This window comes from Sinocyclocheilus anshuiensis, unplaced genomic scaffold (genome assembly GCF_001515605.1).
Source record: "Sinocyclocheilus anshuiensis isolate Anshui unplaced genomic scaffold, SAMN03320099.WGS_v1.1 scaffold344, whole genome shotgun sequence".
NCBI lineage: Eukaryota > Metazoa > Chordata > Actinopteri > Cypriniformes > Cyprinidae > Sinocyclocheilus > Sinocyclocheilus anshuiensis.
In genome coordinates this window covers 481,525-492,175 of record NW_015557066.1, presented here as the reverse complement: position 1 = coordinate 492,175, position 10,651 = coordinate 481,525, and the positions used below count along the sequence as shown (strand labels likewise).

Genomic DNA, 10,651 nt, shown 5'->3' with positions numbered 1-10,651 from the left:
CTGCGTGCCCGTCTACGTGCCCCCCCAGCCGGTGGTGGAGGCATCCGTGTAAACCACAGCATGTCTGGAGACCTGTTCTAGGGGCACTCTTGCCCGGAGGAACGTAAGGTCTGACCACGGGGTGAAGGTTTGGCGACAGGCCGGTGTAACTTGGACCCGGTGAGTGCCGCGCTGCCACGCCCACCTCGGGACTCGGCCATGAAGCCAGTGGTCTCATATGAAGCAGCCCCAGTGTCGTAACTTCCGCTGCAGCTGCCATATGCCCCAGGGGCCTCTGAAATAGTTTCAGTGGGACCGCTGTCCTGCCCTTGAACGAATTCAAGCAGCACCGCGCACGTTCCTTTGTGAGGCGTGCTGTCTGTTCGACCGAATCCAACTCCATACCGAGAAAAGAGATCCTCTGCTTTGGGAAGAGTTTGCTCTTTTCCCAGTTGACCCGAAGACCTAACTGGCTGAGGTGCCGAAGCACCAGGTGCCGGAGCACCAGGTCCCTGTGCTCGCACAACTGATCTTGAGACTGTGCTAGTATAAGCCAATCATCGAGATAGTTGAGGATGCGAACACCCTGCTCTCTGAAGGGAACAAGAGCCCTGCTCCGCGACTTTCGTGAAGACACGGGGAGACAGGGAAAGCCCAAAGGGCAGGACCTTGTACTGGTATGCATGTCCCTCGAACGCGAACTGCAGAAATGGTCTGTGGCGCGGAAGGATCGACACATGAAAGTACGCGTCCTTCAGGTCGATCGCTGCAAACCAATCTCGGGGACGGATGCACCCGAAGATGCGTTTCTGCGTCACCATCTTGAACGGTAACCGGTGCAGGGCCCGGTTCAAGACATGCAGGTCCAAGATTGGCCGTAACCCACTACCTTTCTTGGGTACAATGAAGTAGGGGCTGTAAAACCCCGTACTCATATCGGCTGGAGGGTCCGGCTCTATCGCATCCTTCACCAGTAGGACTGCGATCTCCGCACGCAAGACAGGAGCATCGGCCGCCTTCACTGTCGTGAAGCGGATGCCACTGTACGTGGGGGGACGCTGGGCGAACTGAATCGCATAGCCGAGGCTGATGGTCCGCAAAAGCCAGCGAGACGGGCTGGGTAGCGCTAGCCAGGCACTCAGATACCGTGCAAGTGGAGTATGCAGGAGGATGAGTGCGGTCCGGGGTTGAACCGTCCGCAACTCTCCGTGCCCTCTTGAGACCCAGAGATAGTGAAAACTGCTCTTTTGTCGAGAATTTGGGTAAAACAAAACAAAAGATTCTCTACCCGGCCCTCCTCCAGGGGAGGGAGTGGTGCGTTCACCATCCGGGAAGAAATGAAACAAAAGATTCTCCACCCGGCTCTCCTCCAGGGGAGGGAGTGGTGCGTTCACCATCTCCCGAAGAGCAGATCCCTCCATCTCTGGGTCGCCCATTTCAGGGCCGCTTGCTCTTCCGCTTGCCGCCAGGTTTGGCGGGGACCTGGACGGGCTGCGCGGGGGCAGATGCAGGGGGCCGCCCTCGGCGACGAGCATGCTGGGCCGTTGCGGCCTGCGGGCGGGTGGAGGCAGCAGATGCCCGCCGTGGCAGGATGTGTCGAAACGCCTCAGTCTGCTTCTGTGCAGCCGAGAACTGCTGGGCAAAGCTCTCGACCACATTGCCGAAGAGGCCGGTCTGGGACACAGGGGCATTAAGGAACCGAACCTTGTCTGCATCCCTCATGTCGGCCAGACACAGCCAGAGATGGCACTCCTGGACCACAAGCATGGATATCGCACGACCCAGAGAGCCCGCGGTCACCTTCATCACTCGGAGCGCGAGGTCAGTGGCGGTTCGGAGCTCTTTCAGAACTTCCGGATCACGACCACGCTCGTGCAGGTCCTTCAGTGCCTTGGCCTGGTGCACCTGTAGTAACGCCATAGCATGTAAGACGGAAGCAGCTTCCCCGCAAGCCATATAAGCACCGCCGGTCAGACCAGACGAATGCCTACAGGCCTGGGAAGGGAGCAACGGGACTCCCCGGCTCACCACCTGATCCCTGAAGGGAGTAGTGGGAACCTTGGGCACATAGCCGGGCCAGGGCCTCAGGATTACCTGGGAGTCAGCCGGCCCAAACTCTAGGCACGCCCGGGTGGAGGCAGAAGCAGCTCGCCGGGGCAGGATGTGCTTGATAGCCTCGGTCTGCTTCTGTGCGGTGGAGAACTGCTGGGTGAAGTTCTCCACTGCGTCGCCAAAAAGGCCGGTCTGAGACACGGGGTCGTTTAAGAACTGAGTCTTGTCGGCGTCCCTCATGTCGGCCAGACACAGCCAGAGATGGCACTCCTGGACCACAAGCATGGACATCGCACGACCCAGAGAGCCCGCGGTGACCTTCGTCGCTCGGAGCGCGAGGTCAGTGGCGGTTCGGAGCTCTTTCAGAACTTCCGGATCACGACCACGCTCGTGCAGGTCCTTCAGTGCCTTGGCCTGGTGCACCTGTAGTAACGCCATAGCATGTAAGACGGAAGCAGCTTCCCCGCAAGCCATATAAGCACCGCCGGTCAGACCAGACGAATGCCTACAGGCCTGGGAAGGGAGCAACGGGTCTCCCCGCCAAGAGGAGGCGGTCTTAGGACACAACTGCATCGCTACCGACCGCTCCACCGGGGGGATCGCTGAATACCTAGGACACAACTGCATCCCTACCGACCGCTCCACCGGGGGGATCGCTGAATACCCCTTCGCTGCACCACCGTCGAGGGTGGTGAGGGAGTAGGAGCTAGAAGGCCGGTTTCTGGAAGTAAAAGGTGCCGTCCACGACCTGGTAAGCTCCTCATGCACCTCCGGGAAGAAAGGCACCGGGGCGGGGTGCTGAGAACCAGCGCGAGCCACCCCGAGAAACCAATCATCCAACCTCGAGGGCTCGGGACGCGGTGGAGGATTCCACTCGAGCCCTACCCTTTCAGCAGCCCGGGAAAGCATAGCAGACATCTCTGGATCCGATTCAGGCATTGCCACCGTCACGGAGAGCGGCAGCGCAGCCGAATCTTCCTCTCCAGAGAGCTCTCCCTCCGATGCAGCGATCGACATCAGGTCATCGGGAGGAGCCCCGAGGGATACCGCTGGTACGCTCTTTAAAGGGGGCCCAGCGCATTCCTTCGGCGGCTCGGCTGGTTGCGGAGCGCTGGAGGAGTGGTGGGCCCCCGAGGGTTGGTTCCCTGAGGGGTTTGCCACCACTGTAACCCTCAGACCGCCCGCGCTACTGCTGGAAGTAGTCCTAGTCTGGCCGCCGCCAGAACGAGCACTAGAGCGCGGCAGAGGCAATGGAACTTCGCCCCCCTGGAGGTAGCGAAGCCTGGTCCGCAGCTCCGAGATGGTCATCTTCCCGCAATGGGAACATGACTCATCCACGAACGCCACCTCAGTGTGCTTCATGCCCAGACACGTGAGGCAGCGATGTCTCCAGAAACGCACGGGTGAAACGGCATATTTAAAAAGATGATCCGTCGTCTTTACAAAGACGCATCCGTGGAGCTCTTTTAGAGAAATTGCTCTTTCAGGGAAATGCTCTTTTAGTGCTGAGGCGCACAGGGGAAATGGCCACTTGCAGTACAACAGGGGGTAGTGCAGCCTGAAGTGCGCAACCCACTCGACACAGGAACGACCACCGCTGAAGCGCCAACAACCAGAAGCTTCCAAGAGCGCGTTGAACTCGTAGCTCACTGAAGACACTTGGATGGAGCAGAACGATGTTGTCGCTTGGCTCCAAAGCGAAAAGCTGGTATGCATTGCACCGGCTGCCTTTTTATTCTCACGCTGTGATCAACAGCAGCTGGATGCAATAATTGCATGCCAATGTGCATTGGCTCGTTTAGTAACACTCGAAGTAGATTGGTTTCTCGAAGCAAGATCCCAATTCCAATTCGTCAATTCGTACGTGACTCGGATTGACCGACTGAAAGGGAACAGGGATGACAGGACCCACATTCTTTGGCATACACTGCACATATTTGTTTACTTAATATTGTAAACCTTTTTAAATTGCATTATATTGTTTTGCACTTACTTGGCATAGTTGTATTAGTGAAGCACATTACATTTCTAAGAGATCTAATGTTTTAACGGTATTGTAATTATATCATGCGTTCATCTGTTTGTCTTAAAATATACATATCTGGTTCAACTATTAGGCAAGGAAGATGATCAGATCTTGGGCTGCATTCGAAATCGCATACTCTCTTGAGTAGGTACTTTTTTGAATAAGTAATTACTTCACAACTGCAAAAAGAGTATGTTCAATATAGTATGAATGTGTGTAGTATGAATGTAATCGGGACGTACTACATTTGTCATTTTGTCATTGCAGTCACTTTACTGCTTGTTTGTAATTGACCTTTAAAAATTACCTTTAAAAATGTTTGCATTTTACACAAATAACCTTTAAAACAGTGTGGCTAAGGTGACACCTAATCTATGTCATCACTGTCATCCACATGTCAAAACCTGTTACTCTGAAAAGTAACAGGGCTGACAGTAACAGGTTTGAAGTTTTCAAGCTAATTGCTAGCTAATAGGTCAAGGTCACAAAATTGTACATGTTGTACATTTTGAAAGGATATTACTTGTAGATATTGATTATATTAAATTAAATAAATAATTGTTTAAATTTATACTTTGAAAATGGTAACAGTATTGACATTGCATGATGTCCCCGCCCACCCCCCTCAGTCAAACCTCATAAATCATCAAAAATAGAACATTATAGAAGAGTAAGAGACACTTGCTTGTGTTTTAACTGTTGGAATCCTGGTTGAGAGATAAATTCCTGGAAGTGATGTCACTGGAATGTACCATGATTTTACTAGTTTTTTTTTTGGTGAGGGTAACAGGGCTGACATTAAATCAGGGAACACCAATAAAATGACTGATATTTTATACAAATAATGTATACTTATGCCAAAAACGTTGCTTAATAATGAGACTATACTTAGAACAAAATGCAAATGTGATTTTTGGATCATTTTGCCTTCAATTTGCAAATTGCCCTTATCAGCAAAAATACAATTTAAATGATTTAAAATAATATTTAATTGATGTTAATTTGATATAATATTGATGAAAGAATACATAGCATTATGTTGTTTATTTGTTGTTATAGTAATTCTGTTTCTATAGTAATTCTATTTCTTGATTATATTAAAAAGGCACTGATTTCGTGGTATGACCCATAGTTCTGATAACAATTTTTTTACAGTAGAAATGCTGCATTTTAAATGCATATCCTTTTCAAATTCTACTTAATGAATTGTTACTGACCCACATTTGTGGGTACCTAGGCTTATCTGTATCTTTTACAACTTTTTTGCACAGGTGAGCTGCCTTTGTCTCTGGCCGCTTGCACTAATCAGCCTGACATTGTTGACTTCCTTATGAACAATCCATACCAGGCAGTGGATATCAGGGAGAGGGACTCTCATGGAAACACGGTGCTTCACGCACTAGTATCCATAGCTGATAACAGTCCTGAAAACACAGAGTTCGTCATTGCCATGTATGACCACATCTTATTCAAAGCCGACCAACTTCACCCCAAGATCAAGCTGGAGGAAATCGAAAATAATGAAGGACTCACCCCACTCACATTAGCTGCCAAAACAGGAAAAGTTGTGGTAAACCTTATTTTTTCTGGTGTCACTGATTGTTGAATGTCCAAGAATATGAATAATTTCATTATGTCTTGCAAAATGCCAGTATTTATTTGAAGGAGTGATTCGTTTGAAGCAGTGCGTATTTCTTTAAGTGTCAGTTCTGTATTCTGTTTTTGGATGTTCCTGATTTTGTGTAGATGTTTAGTCCTCATGTGATTTGAGATGGTATTTCCCTTCAGCACATGGCATTAAATCAGACACCACACTGATTCATAGTCATGTAGTCTACAGTGACAGTCTAACCTTATTTAACCTAAAGTCACAGTTTAATGTATTTATTTATTGTATTGCTTTTGTTCTATATTTTAGTTGATGTTGTTGTTGGCTTGGCTGATTACTAAAATCAGTGCATTGCCAAAGACAAGTGACTAAATAGAACATATTTGACAGTAATTTGACAGATTTCATTCCTCATTTGTTAACTAGCTGTTAAAGCACATCGTGCAGCGGGAGTTTAAGGGGTGCAAACATCTGTCACGGAAGATGACGGAGTGGGCCTACGGTCCAGTGTGCTCGTCTCTGTATGACCTCGCCTCTCTCGACACCTATGAGAAGAACTCCGCGCTGGAGATAATCGTTTATGGCAGTGAGATTCCTGTGAGATGACATGCTGCTTACTTGATATTAATTAGTTATACAATCTAAAATGCATAATTAGAATTTACTACTTTAATGAAGCAAAATGTTTCATTTGTAAAGAAGCTACATGGATTTTGATAAATGCTGTTTATAGCATCATGCTTGGTTATTTCATCTGATTTCAGAATCGCCTCGAGATGCTCAATATTGAGCCATTTAACAGGCTGATTGAAGAGAAGTGGGAGAGATTCGCGAAACGGATGTTCTGGTTCAACTTTATTGTTTATGTTGTCTACCTTTTCATCTTCACTGCAGTAGCTTTTCACCGCGAAGAAGGGAAGGACTTTAGCAACAACCAAGTAGGTATACATTTCAGAGGTGGCGACTACAAAAAGGGCGTGAGATGGACAGGGGTTTGGCTTTGCATCACATTTCATGCTATAGACATGAACATTTCTGTCTACATTGTCTCAGAGAAAATAAAACAAACTTCTCTCGGAAATATGCAAACTTGCAACTAATTCCAGTTCAGTGTCTGATTTAAACTATTCTTTGTGCATGCTTACTGTAAATGCTTCACTATTTAATGCCATGTCTCATCCCCGCTTTTTTCTTTTCAGTCATTAAAGCCTCCATTTCGTTACAAAAATAATAGCAAAGGCTACCTGCTTCTGACAGGACACATCATAACAACCATTGGAGCACTTTACTTCCTAATTAGAGGGGTATGTATCTAATGCTGCTTGTTTAAAACAATTTCATATATAACTTTCTTTTTTTTTTTTTTTACAGAAATGAATGAATTCCCTTTTCTTTTTAGTTAAGAGATATGTTAAGAAAGCGTCCAGGATTTCAGTCCCTGCTCATAGACGGATACACCGATCAGCTTTTGTGAGTCCTTTGACTCTCTTGTTTTATTTGAGTATGAATCATTTCCTATTACAGATCAATTTGCTTGAAATTACATTCTTTGCTAATAATTCTTCTATATAGAACTTTTATAAATTTTTTAAATCAATGTATATATATTCTCTATATGCACATGCACATCGCAAAGTTAAATTGCACTAGTCAAACTAATGTTTCCTACAGAAACAGTAATTATTAAGTGCCTACATGGTTCATTCCTGGTTTCTGTTGCATTAGTTTTCTGCAGGCCGTGCTCTTCCTGGTGTGTGCTCTACTGTACTGCTTTGGTCAGGATGAATATGTGGCCTGTCTAGTTCTGTGTCTTGCCTTGAGCTGGGTAAATCTACTCTACTTCTCCAGGGGGTCCAGAAATATGGGAATCTACAACCTCTCACACTCTTTAATTATTGTCAGATGGTTCTTGGAGAAATTCGTCGATTCCTTGTCGTGTACATGGTCTTCCTCATTGGGTTCTCTGCAGGTATATTTGCATACATTCATGAATGTCCTTGACTCTTTTATTACAATTAATTTATTATTTATCACAGCACAACAAACATTTCCCAATTACACTACTGCTCAAAAGTATGGTAACAGTTACTCATCATTAAATTAAGCTTCACTACACTAAAGCTACAGCAGCCCCGGGAAATATAGCAAGCTAAGCTACAGCAACATGGCAAAATTAGTTTACTGCATCTAAGCTATTTTTTTTTAATATTTTTTAACATCATACCAAGTCAATGCTCTCTCAGTGATCAATAAAACTGTCAGTCAAGCAGATTGGCCGGCATAATAGTTCAGTTTAATTGTTTATTCAACAACTGTTCCAAACCAATTTGGCAACAAAAACCAGTATCATGTACAGGGCCGGATTTACCTCATATTGTGACATATAGGCAAAATAAATTTTTGCTGTCGGCAGGAAACATCCTATTGGTAGTTGGTATTGTGGCTTTATTGTAGGCTATACAGATACATTTATATAAATGGTAACACTTCACAATAAGGTTCATTAGTTAACATTAGTTAACTAGTGTAGTTAACATGAACTAAGAATGAACAATATATGTTACGGGGCGAACGATACGTGAGACGTGCGGATCCATTTGCAAAGCTTTATTAGAAGACATGGTCAGAAACAGGCAGGGTCGAACACCAGCAAACAGATATGGCACAGGCAAGACACAAGAGTAATCCGTTAAACAGGCGTGGGTTGATCGATGGAGAATGTAATCCAAAGGGCTTAACAAGATGTAAACTAGAGCAGGCTCCGTAAAGTAGCTATCAGCTAGGGTAGCGATATGCACTTACAATACTCCACAGCGAGAAAGAGGAAGTCCATGGCTTATATAGAGTGTGTTTGATTGGTTACAGCTTTTGGTGTAATCCGTACAATGGATGATGGGAAATGTAGTCCGGAGTGAAGTGCAACAGTTAGTGCAGTGCAAGAGTCCATAGTAATGAGTGGGTGATCTCTGTTGGTGAGCGAACGGAAGTGCATGGACAGGATTCGTGACAAAGCCCCCCCCTCCCCCCCGGAACAGGGGGAGGGATGGAGGGCCAGGTCCACGTGGAAGTGGAGGGACCGGGGACTGAGGCAGAACCGGCAGAGCAGGGCACCCAGACAGAACCGGCGAAGCAGGAAGCCAGGGCAGAGCAGAGAACCAGGGTAATGCCGGCGAAGCAGTAGTCGGAGCAGAAGACCACCACGATGGAGCAGACGGAGCAGAAGACCACCAGGCCGGAGCAGAAGACCACCACGGCGGAGCAGACAAAACTGAAGACCACGGCAGGGACAGGGACCTAAGGAACACTGAGACACAAGAAAAAGACAGAGCATTTATGGCCCCAAGGGCTGAGGCAGGGAACACAAAAAGTTCATAAATAGTTCCCCTGGTGATAACTGAACGGGCAGACAGTTCATAAACAGGCCCACTGACTGGAACTGGACAGGCTGAAAATTCACCCTCAGGCTCATTAGTTGAGACCGGAAAGACAGACAATTCAAAATCAGATTTGACTGCAGAATTTAAACCAACAGACAGTTCACAATGGGATGCATTGACTGACACTGGATTGGCAGACAGGTCAGTGATTGAAGCTGGACAGGCAGACAACTCACACTCAGATCCATTAATTGAAACTGGACAGACAGATGGATCAAAATCAGACACATTAGTCGAAGCCAGATAAGCGGACAATTCAGAATAGGATGTATTGGCAGAGATAGGGTGAACAGATTGTTCAAAACCAAGAGTACTGACTGGAACTGAACTGACAAATAGCTCATGGACTGATACTGGGCAGGCAGACAGTACGACATCAGAATTGTCAGTTGGATCGGAACAGACAGGTGATTCAACATCAGGCTCATTGAGGGAAACGAGACTGGCAGATAATTCAGAAACAGATTCCTGGTTTGATTCTGGATAGACTGACAGCTCATAATCAGATTCATTGGGGGCCACTGGACTGATAGACATTTCATTGAGTAAAACTAAACCGGCAGACAATTCACAGTAAGACTCATTCGTTAATACAGGACAGACAGATCAAAATCAAACTCATTGACTGAAACTGAATAGACAGACGGTTCACTGATGGTCTCTTTGGCAACGACAGGGTTAACAGGGCATACAGAAAGTTAATTTAAGGTTTCCATGGCAGTGACAGGCATGGATGAGAGTTCCTGAACGGCCCTTGTAGCCGCAGCAGGACAGTCAGGAAGTTCACAGGCAACATCCTCGGGTGTGACAGACAAGGCTGAGAGTTCAAAACCAGCTTCTTCGGCTGGGTTGAGACAGGGCAATAGTTCATAATTGGCCTCCATGGCTGGTTCAGGACTGTCAGAGAGTTCACAGACGGCCTCCATAGCCGTGACAGGACAGGCAGAGAAATAACAGACGGCCTCCATAGCTGTGACAGGACAGGCAGAGAGTTCATAAGTTGATACCACTGACACACATACATACATAGTACATAGTTCGGCAAAGGTTCCTTCGAACACGACATGACAGGCTGAGAGTGCATGGTTGGGTGCCACCACCATACAAGGAGCTGAAGCAAGCACCACCGCATCAAGAGGTTCTGCATCATATGCCGCCACCTCCGGAGAAATCACAGTGGACGCCGCCACCTCGAGAGGTTCTGTGGTGGTGTACGCAGCCCAGACACACCATAAAGCGATCCCCATCATGGGAAGCGCTTCAGACAGGGCACTTAGTTCAGGAACAGGAGGGCTAGAGTGAGTGAGTTTGGGGATACCAGCTGCGACTGCTGACACTAGCGGTGGATCCTCCACGCTAGATACCAGTCGGAAGTACAGACGAACTGACCTCGGACTTCTGGGTGCAGCAGACAGGAAGTAACCGGACTCTGGATGATCAGCTGTGATGTGACGTGACTCTGGAAGATCAGCTGTGATGTGACGTGACTCTGGATGATCAGCTGTGATGTGACATGACTCTGGATGATCAGCTGTGATGTGACGTGAC

General features: G+C 47.2%; 1 pseudogene; it reads left to right on the top strand.

Annotated features, from left to right (window-relative positions):
• The window catches only part of LOC107676632 (transient receptor potential cation channel subfamily V member 1-like), a 22,193-nt pseudogene that overhangs the window by 4,328 nt on the left and 7,214 nt on the right, over window positions 1-10,651 (top strand).